At 37.4% G+C, this 13,792-nt stretch overlaps 1 protein-coding gene across 3 annotated transcripts in view; it reads right to left on the bottom strand.

The window, feature by feature from the left end:
• MYH11 (myosin heavy chain 11) overlaps positions 1 to 9,041 on the bottom strand; it is a 137,803-nt gene extending 128,762 nt beyond the window's left edge. For all 3 annotated transcript variants that reach the window (XM_074196483.1, XM_074196482.1, XM_074196484.1), the window contains exon 1: positions 8,932 to 9,041. The gene's annotated coding sequence lies outside the window, so the exon portion shown is untranslated. The remainder of the gene's footprint in view (positions 1 to 8,931) is intronic.
• Positions 9,042 to 13,792: the final 4,751 nt, after the last annotated feature.

A 13,792-nucleotide genomic window follows, 5' to 3' on the forward strand; every position in this document is an offset into this window, starting at 1 on the left:
TTAACTAATCTCTACAAGGCCTTCACTGCTAAATGATAATATTTTTTTATTCTCAGATTGATTTTATCACACTCTTTAAGTAGTTATTAACAACACTGGCTTCTCTCCTCTAGTCCCCTATATTATCCCTACCTTTAAAGCAGAGGTTCTACCTTCTACACATTACTGAAATAGTTGGGATCATTCAGTATTATTTGCATCCTCTCTCCTACCTCACAACTAAGGACCATCTCTAAACTGTCCCCTATTATCTTCTTTCCTCCAATCTCCAATGAAGAGGCTGCCCTTGCCTTTTTTTCAAGATCAACTATTCTACTTGGATCACTGTTCTCTCCCCTCCACCCACTATCTTTTCTAGGATCTTGTCCCTTAAATCAGAGATATTAAATAGAGCAACATAAAATGTAATTGAGAAATTTTTTTTTTAGGTTTTTGCAAGGCAAATGGGGTTAAGTGGCTTGCCCAAGGCCACACAGCTAGGTAATTATTAAGTGTCTGAGACCAGGTTTGAACCCAGGTACTCCTGACTCCAAGGCCAGTGCTTTATCCACTATGCCACCTAGCCACCCCGAGAAATTTTTAAAGAAATAAATAACATACAATAAAACATAGATAACATTACATTTTTTTTTCAAGGCAATGGAGTTAAGTGGCTTGCCCAAGGCCACACAGCTAGGTAATTATTAAGTGTCTGAGGTCGGATTTGAACCCAGGTACTCCTGACTCCAAGGCCGTTGCTCTATTCACTGCACCACCTAGCTGCCCCTATAACATTACATTTTAAAATGAAATCAATATGCAATTAATGGCCCTCATTTCTATTTGAGTTTGACACCATTAACTTAGATCATTCCTGTGTCTCTCTCATCTTCAGTCTTTCATTATCTACAAGCTCATCCATCATTATCTACAAACATCCACGTCTCCCTATTCTTTAAAGAAAAAAAAGTTTCACCTCACCCTTCCATCCCCCCAAGCAATCATCCTTTATCTCTTCATTTCATAACCACATCAGCAGATAACATTATCAATACTCATTGCCCCTAGCTCTTCAACTTCCACTTACTCCTCAATTATTCTAAACTGACTTCCCATCCTCTTTAGTCACTGAAACTGTAGTCTCCAAGGTATTATCTTCTAATCACTAATGCATAAGATCTTTTCTCAATCTGTCTCCTATTGGATTTCTCTACAGATTCTTATTTTGACAACTACCCCCCCCAAAAAAAGTCTTTCTTCCCTTAACTTCAGAGTCAGGGACAGATTCCCTGGTGAACTCCTGTGGGGAAAGGGAGTATGCTCTCTCTCCATGGTAGTCACCATCCTCATCCTTGCCCTTGCCTTATTACTGCACCTGGATTCAGAGTGTTCTAAAAGTATAAGGCATAACTACCCCCCCATCTCAAGCTTTCACACATTTCCTACTAGACTTCTAAAGGTATGAAGTTTCAAGAGCCAACTGGGCTCCCTCCCATCTGCATCCATGTGTAGCACCCCATTTCCCACTAATTAAAAAATAGATGGAATTTATCCCAGGTGAAGTTTCAGCTCAAACTGAATTCACTCCAAGTACAGTTTCAGTTCATTAAGGCCAGCACATTATCATTTGTGACATCACTTTCCTAGTTCTTTTAAATATTGATAACATCTCCTTTGGTAGATTATTATCCACCAACCTATACCTTAGGTGTGGGTATTCCCAAGGTTTGTCCTGAACTCTCTTGCTACTCAGCTCAGTGATCATCTCTGTGAAGCTGATTCCCCATCCTATATATCTAGTTCTAAAATCATTTTAGTCTTTCATTACTGCCTGTCAGACAGATGTCTGAGTTACCAAAAAATGGGAATTCATTATCTTCTCTCTTAAATCTACTTTTCCTCCAGGCTTCCTTGTTTCTCTTGAGTCACCACTGATTATGTCTTGTCAATTTGACCTTCACATCTTTCACATTTAGCCCTTTCTCTCTACTCAAAAGACCTTTTACACTAGTTTGGGCCTTCTGGATTATTGCAATAGTTTCCTAATTGGGCTTTATCTCCAGTCTTTCCTCTCTCTTTAAATCACCTTTCACCTAGCTGTTAAAATAGTCCTCCAAAGGCATAGGTCTGATAATGTAACCTACCTACTCAAAAATTTTCAGGGGCTCCCTATACCTCTAAAATAAAGAAAAAAATTCTTCAACATGCTATTTTGAGACCTTTGTAATCTGGCTCCAATGTCCCTTCCCAGATTAATTTCACCTTAGTCTCTACTCCATACCCTCTAGGTTCCAGTCAATCTTGCACAACAAGCTACTACCTAAACTCAACATTTGTTTTTTCTCATCTCCATACCTTCTCACAGATTCTCCCATCAAGCCTGGAGAAGCCTCTATGTCACTGCCTCTTAATGGTCTTGAAGCTATCTTTCAGATTTGACTCAGGTATTATCTCCTACAAGAAGCCTTTCCAATTTTTTGTTTTCTCATTTTGTTTTCTCATTTCTCCAATTACCCTGCATTTACTCACCCATTGTATCCCTTGGGTAGAATGTAAACTCCTGGACAACAGAAATAAAATTTATTTCTGTCTTTATATGCCCAGGCATAGCACAGCTTTTGCGCAATAGGAATTTGACAAATCTTTCTTAACTGAACTAATTCCAAACCTCCTCTTCACAGAAAATGATACAGGGGTGCTATGAGGTTCAAATTAGATAATGGATAGAAAGCACTGTAACTCTTAAAATGAGATTTAATATAATCATTATTATAATATTATTATTATTATCATTATTATCCATCAGTCTAGTGATGACATCACTCCCTGAGGTTTCTACTGCCCTCCTGTGGAGCTAAAGCACTATTTGCAGAACAACAGGAGGATATGCTGGTAAAAGTTTAACTGGGCTAATCAGAAAAAAAGAAATATACAGACATTTTAAGTTCATTTGCATTCTTCATATATTCTTAAATCTACACCATCAACAAAACAATAAATCAAGCCCTGATCTGAAATGATGCTTGATATCTGGGATGCAAATACTCACATTGAAAAAATTAACAATGGGTCCTCTCAAGTCAGAACTGACTCCAGCCACGCTCCTTCTCAAGAAGGCTCTTCAAGTGCTCAACTTGTACATTGTAAGAAACAATGAAATAGAAATAAGGGAGTCAGAGGACCTTGGTTCATATTCTGCCTTTTCTATGTATTTTACCTTCATAACTTTTGGCAAGTCACTAACTTCCAAGGCCCTCAGATTCCTCAACTATGAAATGAAAGTTGTGGAGTGGATGGCCTTGCAGATCCCTTTGGGTTGCAGATCTCTAAATCATTCTCTAGCAGGAATTTTTAACCCATCATCAGTAAACTTATTTTTTTTTTGGCAAGGCAATGGGGTTAAGTGACTTGCCCAAGGTCATACAGCTAAGTAATTATTAAGTGTCTGAGGTCAAATTTGAACTCAGGTCCTCCTGACTCCAGAGCTGGTGCTTTATCTACTGTGCTACCTAGCTGCCCCTAAACTTGCTTTTAATATACTTTTAAATATGTGCTTATATATGTATATACATATATACACAAATACATATATGTACATATGCATATTTATTTGATACTATACTTAAATATATTAATTCCTTTGGAATTTTATGTTATTTCTTTTTCTGAATTTAAAATATTATTCTGAGAAGGGGTCCATTTCCCAAAGGGTCCATGATGACAAAGAACACAAGAACACCTCTTCTAAAGAAAGGTAAGCACACAAATTGAAAAAGTCCTGGCAGATGTATGAACAAAGACCTAGACAGGTTAGATATTGCAAAATATTGCCTGCAGTTTAGATTTCCAAATTTGGGAGTAATGAATGAGTTATATGCAAACAAAATTGGTGCAGGCAAAGATGAACCCTGAGAGAGGACAACCTCAGTTGTACTTGAAGCTATAGGAAAGTTTGAAGTATTAGCCTTTGAGATAACTGAAATAAAATTAAACATGTCTTGTTGCTCTATATCTAAGTCCTTGAACTTGATAGCAAGGAAGGAAGGAAGGAAGGAAGGAAGGAAGGAAGGAAGGAAGGAAGGAAGGGAGGGAGGGAGGGAGGAAGGGAGGGAGGAAGGGAAGGAAGGAGAAAAGAAGGGAGGGAGGGAGGAAAAGAAAGAGAAAGAAAGAAATGAAGAAAGGAAGGAAAGAATGTTCTTTCCCTTAGGAGAAAGATCAAAGCTCCATTGCTGATGAGCCAGTACTTGAAAAGAATACTGCCTTCAACACCCAAACAACCTTAGCTGCCCAAATGGTGACTGAGCTCCTTCTGACCAGAAACAGAACCCTGGTTCATTTTATCTCCTAGAGACTTCACCACCTATCTCTTTACAGTCTTAGCAAACCCTCCCTCCACTACATCTAAGGACTTGTACTATCTCAGATCTTCTATGCAGGATGATATGAAGGCTAGATCAAAACTCTTTTACAAAGAACTGCTAAGTGAATGATTGAATTACATCAATCTATCACGTTCAAATGAACTGTATCTGAGAGCCCTTGAATGTAAGTTAGCAGGTGAAATGCCAAGAGTGGTGGATTTGCAATCAGGAGACCTGCCTTTGAATCCTATCTTGGACTCTTAACAGCTGTAGGACTCAGTAAAGTACTTAGCCCTTCCTGAGTCATGGCTTCTTCATCTGTAAAATGGGAATAAAAATACTTGCAGTACTCGCCTCACAGGATTGTTTTGAGATTCAACATAAAGTGCTATTTATGTAAAGCACTATGAAAACCTTAAGGACTGCATTAAGTTTTACCTATTATTTCCCTCTGCTAGAATATAAACTCCTTGAGGGCAAGAACAGATTTTTGGGTTAATTTTTTTTGGAGGGGGTGCTTTTGGGGTTTTGTATTCCTAGAGTTTAACACAGTGCCTTCTATATAGCAGATAATAAATATTTGTTGAATTTAATTAAAATCCATAGACCATGAAAACTTTAAACTCAAATAAACAGGTGGCTTTCCTCAAGGGTTGATCCTGTTATCCTGGCCAATTACTTATTTATGAGTTCTTTATCTCCATCATTAGTTTTTTAAAAATTGCTCATTAGTCTGTGTAACAAGTGCTTAAAGCACACCAACAGAGAATGTCCAAGAGTTTGGGATTTGGGATTTTAAGGAAATTGGTTTTGAATGAACTTTATTTTCCAGTAGAGACTTTTGGTAAAAATCTTATTCTCTGAGCATTAACAAAGAAACAAGTAAAAACAAACCTAAGGCTTTGAGTCCTTTCCCTGATAATTTTAGTATTCTCTGAGCCATATTTGAACATTTTAGGTAGAATATTTTCTGTACAGGCTCACACAAATCAAAGGGACTTTTGAAATCCCCTAATCCAGTCCCTTCATTTTGATTATGAGGAAAACAAGACCCAGCCATATGAAGAGACATATTTTTCTCCAAAATGACACCCATTAACTAGGGATGTCAATAGTTATCTGGAATTGGAGCTAAGAGTCTCTGAATATGAACCACCTCTGAAATCATAAGAAGTCAACAGTGAATGAGTTGGAAATATCAGCTCTGAATTCCTCAATTCTCCCATTTAAAGGTAGAATCTGGAGAAAGACCCAAAGGAAAGGCAGTAATAATATTCATTAACTATGAGTGGTCTCAAAGGGCCACAAACATGAAATTTAATTATCTATTATTAATAATTTAATTATATTTTCATTTAATAGCTATAATTATTAATTTAATTATTTGGATAGCATATGATTTTTATGAGGTTGGGTATATCTACTTCCAGAGACTAAGCTGACAAAATTCTTTACATGTACATCTCCAAGCAGAGTTTCCTGTAGTGGCAGAACCCAACTAATAGTTCCCTTCAGCAATCTCAGAAAAGATCAAATGGAACAAGTAGTGTATATCTAAGAATCCTGACCCCTGGAAAGAAGAGAGAAGAGAGTGTGCTCCAGTGGTCCTTCCTTATTTTTAGTTCCTCAAGATCCTAGATAAGATTTTTATCTCTTTTGAAGAAGAGAGAGTAGGTTGCCAGGGTAAATTCCAGCTTTCACAAAAAAGAGAAAAGAGATAAGGGAGAGTTTTACTTTGCAAAAAGGAATTATGGGTTTCCTCAAATCATTTTCTCCCAACAAGCAGGTTTCCTGCCCTCTCAAACCTTATCTGAGTATTTAAATGACCTAAAATGGAAATTATTCTCATCAGTGAAATCTATTTCTTTTTTCAAATGAATTTTATTAGTTACCAGGAGGTGTAGAGATCTACTTGTATACAAAGACACTTGGAATTTTCTGGCTATCTTCTTTTATCTTCCAGATTAGGCATGGCACTTAAAAAAAATAAAAGAATTCCAAAGAGATAGAAAGCCATCTGCCTGGGATGCCAGTCTGCCTATAGGGAGAAAGATGGACACAATGACCTTTTGAAATCCCAAGCATGGGATTCTATATCTATCTATTTGCTGTGTTTTTAGTCTGGACTCTAAGGGGAAGATTTCCCTAAAATGTCAGTCTATTTGTGTTAAAGAGCAAATCCTCGAGTAACCCACTATCAATCTTAGAATCCAGGGAAATCTGTACCTCAGAATCAACACTGCCTTGAAACTAATCATAGAAATACCAGATAAATGACATCCTACTGGTTTTTATCTTTCAGAATTAATGAACAACTCTTGAATTTTCAAAAATCATTTCTCCTGTTTCCATATGAAAATTCTTGTGTGGCCTTCTTGAAAGTTTATCTTTCCTCAAAGTACTGATCAAGATTATTAAATGATTTTTTTCAGTAAGGATAAGGGAAGAAAAGGAGAGATACAATTGTGTGCCAATAAATCTGATTTCCTATCCTCTTCTAATGGAGTGAAGTTTCTGAATAATCCCAGTAAAACTTGAAATGTGAAGTTTCTATGCTATATCACTTGATATAGTTTCTAGCTCAGAACACACTAATATTTCATTAAATTTGACAAAAAGATAAATTCAAGGAAAAGCCTTGAAACAATATATTTCCTTGAATCAGTTTCCCTGTCTGTAAAATAGAAGTTAAAGTGGGTGATCTCCAAGTTCTCTTTTGGTTCTGAAATTCTAAGGGTTTTGTACATTTAAAATACAGACTTTATATATAAAGTCAAGGACACCTGTTGAGGCTTTATAACCTATGGAGAGTGGAACCATTTTGACACACCCTCACACAAATAAGTTTGGTCTTTTTAAATAATGGGACTAAAAGTACTCTTTCCTCCAGAATTGTGATTAAAATTAGTTAAACAGCATTATTTCCCAACAATCTCTTCATCTCATAAAGGAACAGGGTATGGAAAGATAAATTCTTTGATTCATAACTAGCAAGTATGAATAATTTGAAAAGGACTCTGGGTGTTCAACATATGAACGCTACCATAAAAGGATATGTTCTCCTCAATACTAGCTGTTCCACAGAAATGTAATGATAACAAATTCAAAACAAATACCTTGTAGGGAATAACACGCCTATTTCCAAGTGATAATAAAAAAAACACAGGGCTTTACATGGAAAAAAATTACGACATTTGCATGTAGGAAAGAAAACTAAGAAATCTCTGACAGCTAGTATTTCAGACTGTCATTTATTCACTCACTCATCCATTCAACAAATATTTATTGAGAACCTATGTGCAAGGAATTATGCTAATAATACTTGCATGCTGCAAGTATTCATTAGATGAGTTCTCTGAGCCATGATAACTAAAAAAACTACCTACAAATTGTAACATAGCAGTTCTTAAGAGAAGATATATCTGGATATGTTTATTTAAGTGATATAAAATGAATATTACTGAGATTACCAGCTTTGACAGCATATTGAAAGGTTTCATAGGAGTAAAGGCAGATTCCACCTCTATTGTCTAAAATTTCTAGTTTGTTTCTACTCTCAAACTGAGAAAAGAATGCTCCTCTGGAAAAGTACCCAGACTTCTGATAATCACAGAAAGTTCATTTATTTTTCTCCTCAAAGAGATGTTTACCAGTACATATCATACACTCAAAAAAATGAGTTATTTAATAGACAAGAACCACTTGGATTTTAGGCTTTTCTCCATTAATCCCTGAGTGGGAGAGTAAAACAGTCCTATAAAAAGAAAGGGTGCATTTTTATTCTGAGGTACTCAAGAAACTTTTACATACTGCCATCTGTTGACATCTTTTAGCCATGTCTTAGAACTCATTCACATTGAAAAAAAATATATTGTAAACGGCATTTAAAACACACAAGAGAGGTATAACTCTGTATGGCCTGGCTCCTCTCTCTCTAACATTCCCCCATTTTGCAATTTAACATAAATATCAGAACTCTGTAATCAAAACTACATGAATTTCATAGTCCTGGATTTTTTTTTTGGGGGGGGGACGGAGAGAGGTCCTACTTAAAAAGTGTTGCCTTGAGTTATGTCCTTAAGTATCAAAATGCTTTGGAAGGTGCATAAACTGAGATTGACATAGATAGTAAAACAGCCTGGGAGAAAAATGAGCTGTATAAATAAATATACTTGATAATAGACTTAAGGAACTTGAGTGACTAACTTTCATTACTGGTTGCCCAGGAGTTGCAAACTCTCTTGTATAAAATTGATGGTATATTCTATTTGTCTGTGGATGTTGAAATGACTCCATTCTAGTTTTTAAAAAGGATTAACAGGATCACACTGAAGATGCATGATGATGCTTTGAGATTTTGGCAAAGCGATTTTTTTTTCCACATAAAGTCAATTCCTGTGAACACTATTATTTTGACCATAACTAAAAAGTTCCCCTAAAGTTACATTAATATCCTCCTTATTAGAAGCATGTTATAGCAGGTCCTCAACCCTGGATCTTGAGCGACAGAGGAAGGATGACACCTGGTGCCGGTTTCCTACCCCCACCCCCATTCCCCACTCCCTTCGGACCCCCGTAGGTCACTACTTACAGATATTCGATGGGGGGAAGCGGAGAAGGAGCTGGAGAATTCGGATCCTGCACAGTTCGCAGCTGGGGCAGTCCCAAATCCCCTCTGCTTCTCCAGCCTCTCTATATAGAGGGAGAGCTAATGTGGGGTGGGAAGGATGGGGCGGGTGGGGAGGGGGGCGGGAGGGATGGATCTGGACCCAGGATACTGCTCCCTGCTGGAGAGATTTAATGAAGCGATTCTAAGAGCCTTAAAAACAGCTGCCAGGAGCGTGATGCTGCGGTTTTGGAGATGCAGGGTGCATGGTTTGGAAGGGCATCGTGCTAAAACCAGGTCGCGGCGTCTAAGCTTAGGGAAAGTGCGTTGTGTAAAGAAGAGAAAAACAAAATCTCATCCCCCCCCCATTTTTTCAGTTGCCACTTAATAGCTGCAAGAACCCTGACTTTAGCCTCTTCTTCCCCACTTAGGAGGCAATGAGAGGGGCACAGGAGGTAAAGGAATTGGGGCACAGAAAGAGCGCGGAACTGACATCCATCAGTCTGTATCTCACTGTCCTGTCTCCTTCTTCCCTCCCCCAACCCTCTCTTCAAATTCTTTTACAATGTTTATTTCTCATTTTCGGCCTGTTTGAGGGGAGGGTTGAAATGAAGGGTGACACTGCTAGAGAGAACAAGGGGATTTTGCACTTTTACAGAATGTAGAGCAAGGGTCCCTGACTTCTAGGAGCCGAGGGTCATTTATAGTTCTGCCCTAAGTCTTTGGGGGGGGGGGGGGCTTTTCCTATTCCTTAAGTTTTCCTCCACCATCCAAAACATCATAGCCAAAAAAAAAAACTCTGGACACACACGTACACATTCATTCTAAGACACCCCATAAAAGGAAGAAGAGGGAAACGCGAGCTGGTAAATTACCAAGGGGCTAGAAAGGGACAGGAATTCCCAGAGGAGAATCCCTGGTCTTAATATCTTCGTTAAAATTCTTCCCCCACCTTTTTCCTCTCAATCAAGACTGAGGTGCCCGCTTTCTGTCTCTCTCTCTCTCCCCCACACCAATGGGGAGCCCTGGGTGTGAGACATCCCAAAAAGGGAAAGCCAAAGTTCCTCCAGGAATTCCCATCAGCTGCATACCGGATACGGGGCTGCCCGCTACCCCTGACTAAATATGGTACCGTGGTGTAGCATCCCAGATCCAACGTAGTGCCCCGGAGAGCACTTCAACCTTCACTTTGAGGTTCCCCAACATACACTCTTTCCCCCCCCCTAGCTTCTTTAGACATTGTCAGAAGAGGTAAGGAAAGGGGATGCAAGGAATCTCATCCCACACAGGTTGTGCCTCTAAGAATGAAGGGGAAACATGAAGCAGTTCTTCAGATAACTTATCATTTATATGCCCACTCTTTATGACCCCATGGACTATACTGATCATGAGGTTTTTCTTGGCAAAGACACTGGAGTAGTTTACCATTTCCTTCTCTAAAGGATTAAGGCAAAAAAAAAAAGGTTAAATGACTTGTCAGATTTTCCTATTCCAGGCCCACAGCTCTAACCACTGGACCATCTAGCTACCTTTAGGTCATTGCAAAGCCCAAATGGGTCTCAGGAATTTGAAAGGGTGGCTCTGAGGAGCTGCACTAGATTTATCTCCAGTCTTCTTTTTTCCTGGGATATTCACTATCTCTTCCTAAGCTGTCACAGTAGGGAGGCCAGAGAGAGAGAGGCCAAGCCTTCCTCTGAAGACCCAGGGGAATTTGCCTGACAACTGACCCTGCCCCCCCCCCCAAAGGATTTTTCTCCATATCCAGGACAAACCTACTCTTTGGCATAGTACCAGAGATTTCTTCCCACCCCTCCAGCATAAAGTCTACCTTCTCATTTTAATACACTCTCCCCAGTCCAATCATTAATTCCCCCCAACTGTCACAAAAGTTAGGATTAGTTTTAGCTGAGCAGAATAGATGTAAAGTTATTGGAAAAATGATAAATGGGCTTCTGCCACTGGGGCATTTTAACAGCAAGCACACTGTAAAAGGAGTGGAAATTGTCTGTCCCTGGGTTGGAGGATCTGCTAAGAAGATATTTTGTAGCAGGTTTAGCAACTGTAATGGTGCTGAGCTATGAACACTGTGAGGGAGGGAAACAGAAGAATGAAAGAAAACCAGAAAAGAAACAATCAAGGGATTCTAGATTTCAAGAAATATTTGAAGTTAGACACTGAGGAATCAAGTGTCCATTTTGAACTCACTGAAATTCTGGAATCAGAAGCTAATGTCTCAGAATAAGAAGAGATATTTTTGATGGGAAAATTAACTTTTCCCTTTCAAATGGTCTTCCATTTATGAAATATTGTTAAAAAACAAAACAAATAAAAATCTGGGATCTTAGCAATGGTCATTCTCCTTTCAAATGATTTACCTTTCAAGGGTAGTTATCAGATCTTTTTGATATACTTCTCTTAGTGCACAACTATGAACAAGTTTTGTTATTGTTGTTGAATTGTTTCAGTAGTGTCTGACTCTGTGACTTCATTTAAGGTTTTCTTGACAAAAATACTGGAATGATTTTCCATTTCCTAAAGCCAACAGCGTTAAGACTTGCCCAGGGTCACACTGCTAATGTGAACTCAGGAAGAGGAGTCTTCCTGACTCCAAGTCTGTCACTCTACTGTGACACCTAGCTCTCAATGCAGAAGTAAGATATTCAATAAATGTTTATTGAGTGACAAAATGAATAAAGTTTATTACCATAGAAGGACTGCTGAACCTTTTAACAATATCCAGTTACATCAACTCTAGAAATGATTTAATCTAATATTGTTTAATTAGTTGCTCAACTTTTTCTCCTAGCTACTCAGATGACTGAGATTTGCTCTTTAATTCACTAATCAAATATTTATTGAATATCTACTATGAAATATACAAATTACAACAATCTTCTTTCAATGAGTTTACAATTTGGCAAATGTACCATGCATTTCCAAATTTGATTTTTATAAAAACTGAATGGGGGGGCAGCTAGGTAGCACAGTGGATAAGCACTAGCTCTGGAGTTAGGAAGACCTGAGTTCAAATATAACCTCAGACACTTAATAATTGCCTAGCTGTGTGACCTTGAGGAAGTCACTTAACCCCATCACCTTAAATAAAAAAAAATTTCTAAAATTGAATGGAACCATAATTCATGTCATTTTTTCAATGCATATATATTTTTTTCCATTTTGAGTTATATTAGAAAGATACTATCCTCAAGATGGCTTCACAGCTCCCGTAATTTTAGCACTAATAACTGCCCAGCAACACTGTTTGATTAGTTTGTCTGGTATGACTTCTGAATGAAGGACTAACATGTCCAGAAATGACTCAGAGCTTATTGACATTGATCAACTCCCGCCCTTAAATTCTCCTTTCATTGATTATCTCCTGTTTTCACTCTTGTCACTGGAAAACCTTTAACACCCTCTTATTTTTAGGAACATCATAGATTATACTGGCACATTTCACTTATCCAGTGTGATGGTAGGAGTAGGAAAGCATATGAACTCTCTTAAATTCCCTTCCTAACAACTTTTTGTCAGATGTAAATAAATGGAGAAATATTACTCATGGGTAGACTGAAACAAGATAATAAAAATGATAATTCTAAATTTATTTTTTTCAGTGCCACACTAACGTAACTACTAAAAAAATTGTTTTAGCAAGTTGGAAAAAAATGATAAAATTCATTTGGTCTTAAGAAAAAAAGGTCAAGAATATCAAGGGAATTGATTTTTAAAATGTGAAGGAAAATGATCTAGCTGTACCAGATCTTAAAACTGCATTATAAAGTGGGAATCATTCAAACACTCTGGTAGAGAAAAGTGGACTAGATTAGGTTCACAATCTACAGTACTAAATGTTCATGTAATATAATGCTTGAAAAAACCTAGATATTCAAGCTTTGGGTTGGAAAGCAGTTTAGAATAAACGAGGTACAGACCAACATCTCATGCTATATACCAAGATAAGGTCAAAATGACTTAGGCATAAAGGATAATATCATAAACAAATTGGGGAAGAATATTAGATTTTACCTATGGAAAGGGGAAAAATTTATTACCAAATAAGAGATAGAGAGCATTATAGAATGTAAAATGGGTAATTTTATTATATTAAATTTAAAAGTTTTTAGACAAATAAATGAATGCAGTCAAATTAGAAAGAAGGCAGAAAACTAGAACAAATTTTAGTTTCTCTGATAAAGGCCTCATTTCTCATATATATATATATATATATATATATATATATATATATATATGTCAATTTTATAAGAATATACATCATTCCCCAATTGAGAAATCATCGAAGTATATGACAGGCAGTTTTTTAAAAAAAATGCTCCAAGTAACTGGAGAAATGCAAATTAAAACTACTCTGAAGTGCCACTTCACACCTATCAATGTGGCTAATATGAAAGAAATAAATGGAAAATGACAAATGTTAGGGCCAATGCAAAAGTTAGGGCAACAAAGCACTGCTGAGTTGTGAACTGATCCAATCATGCTGGAGAGCATTTTGGAAGTTTGCCTAATAAGACTGCATACCCTTTCACCCAGCAATACCACTATAGGTACTCCAAAGAGATCAAAGAAAAAGGAAAAGGACTTAAAGTATTTACAGCAGCAATTTTTGTGATGACAAAGTATTGGAAAATAAGGAGATGGCCATTAATCGAAGAATGAACAAGTTGTGGTATGATAGTGATGGAATACTGTTGGAAGGCATGATATGTAGGATACATTCAAAAAACCTGAAAAGACTTGCATTAACTGATTCAAAATGAGCAAAAGCAGAACATCAGACATAGTAACAGTATTATCGTATGATGACTGAGAATAACTTTTTTTTAAG

Source organism: Macrotis lagotis, chromosome 8 (assembly GCF_037893015.1).
Source record: "Macrotis lagotis isolate mMagLag1 chromosome 8, bilby.v1.9.chrom.fasta, whole genome shotgun sequence".
Classification (NCBI taxonomy): domain Eukaryota; kingdom Metazoa; phylum Chordata; class Mammalia; order Peramelemorphia; family Peramelidae; genus Macrotis; species Macrotis lagotis.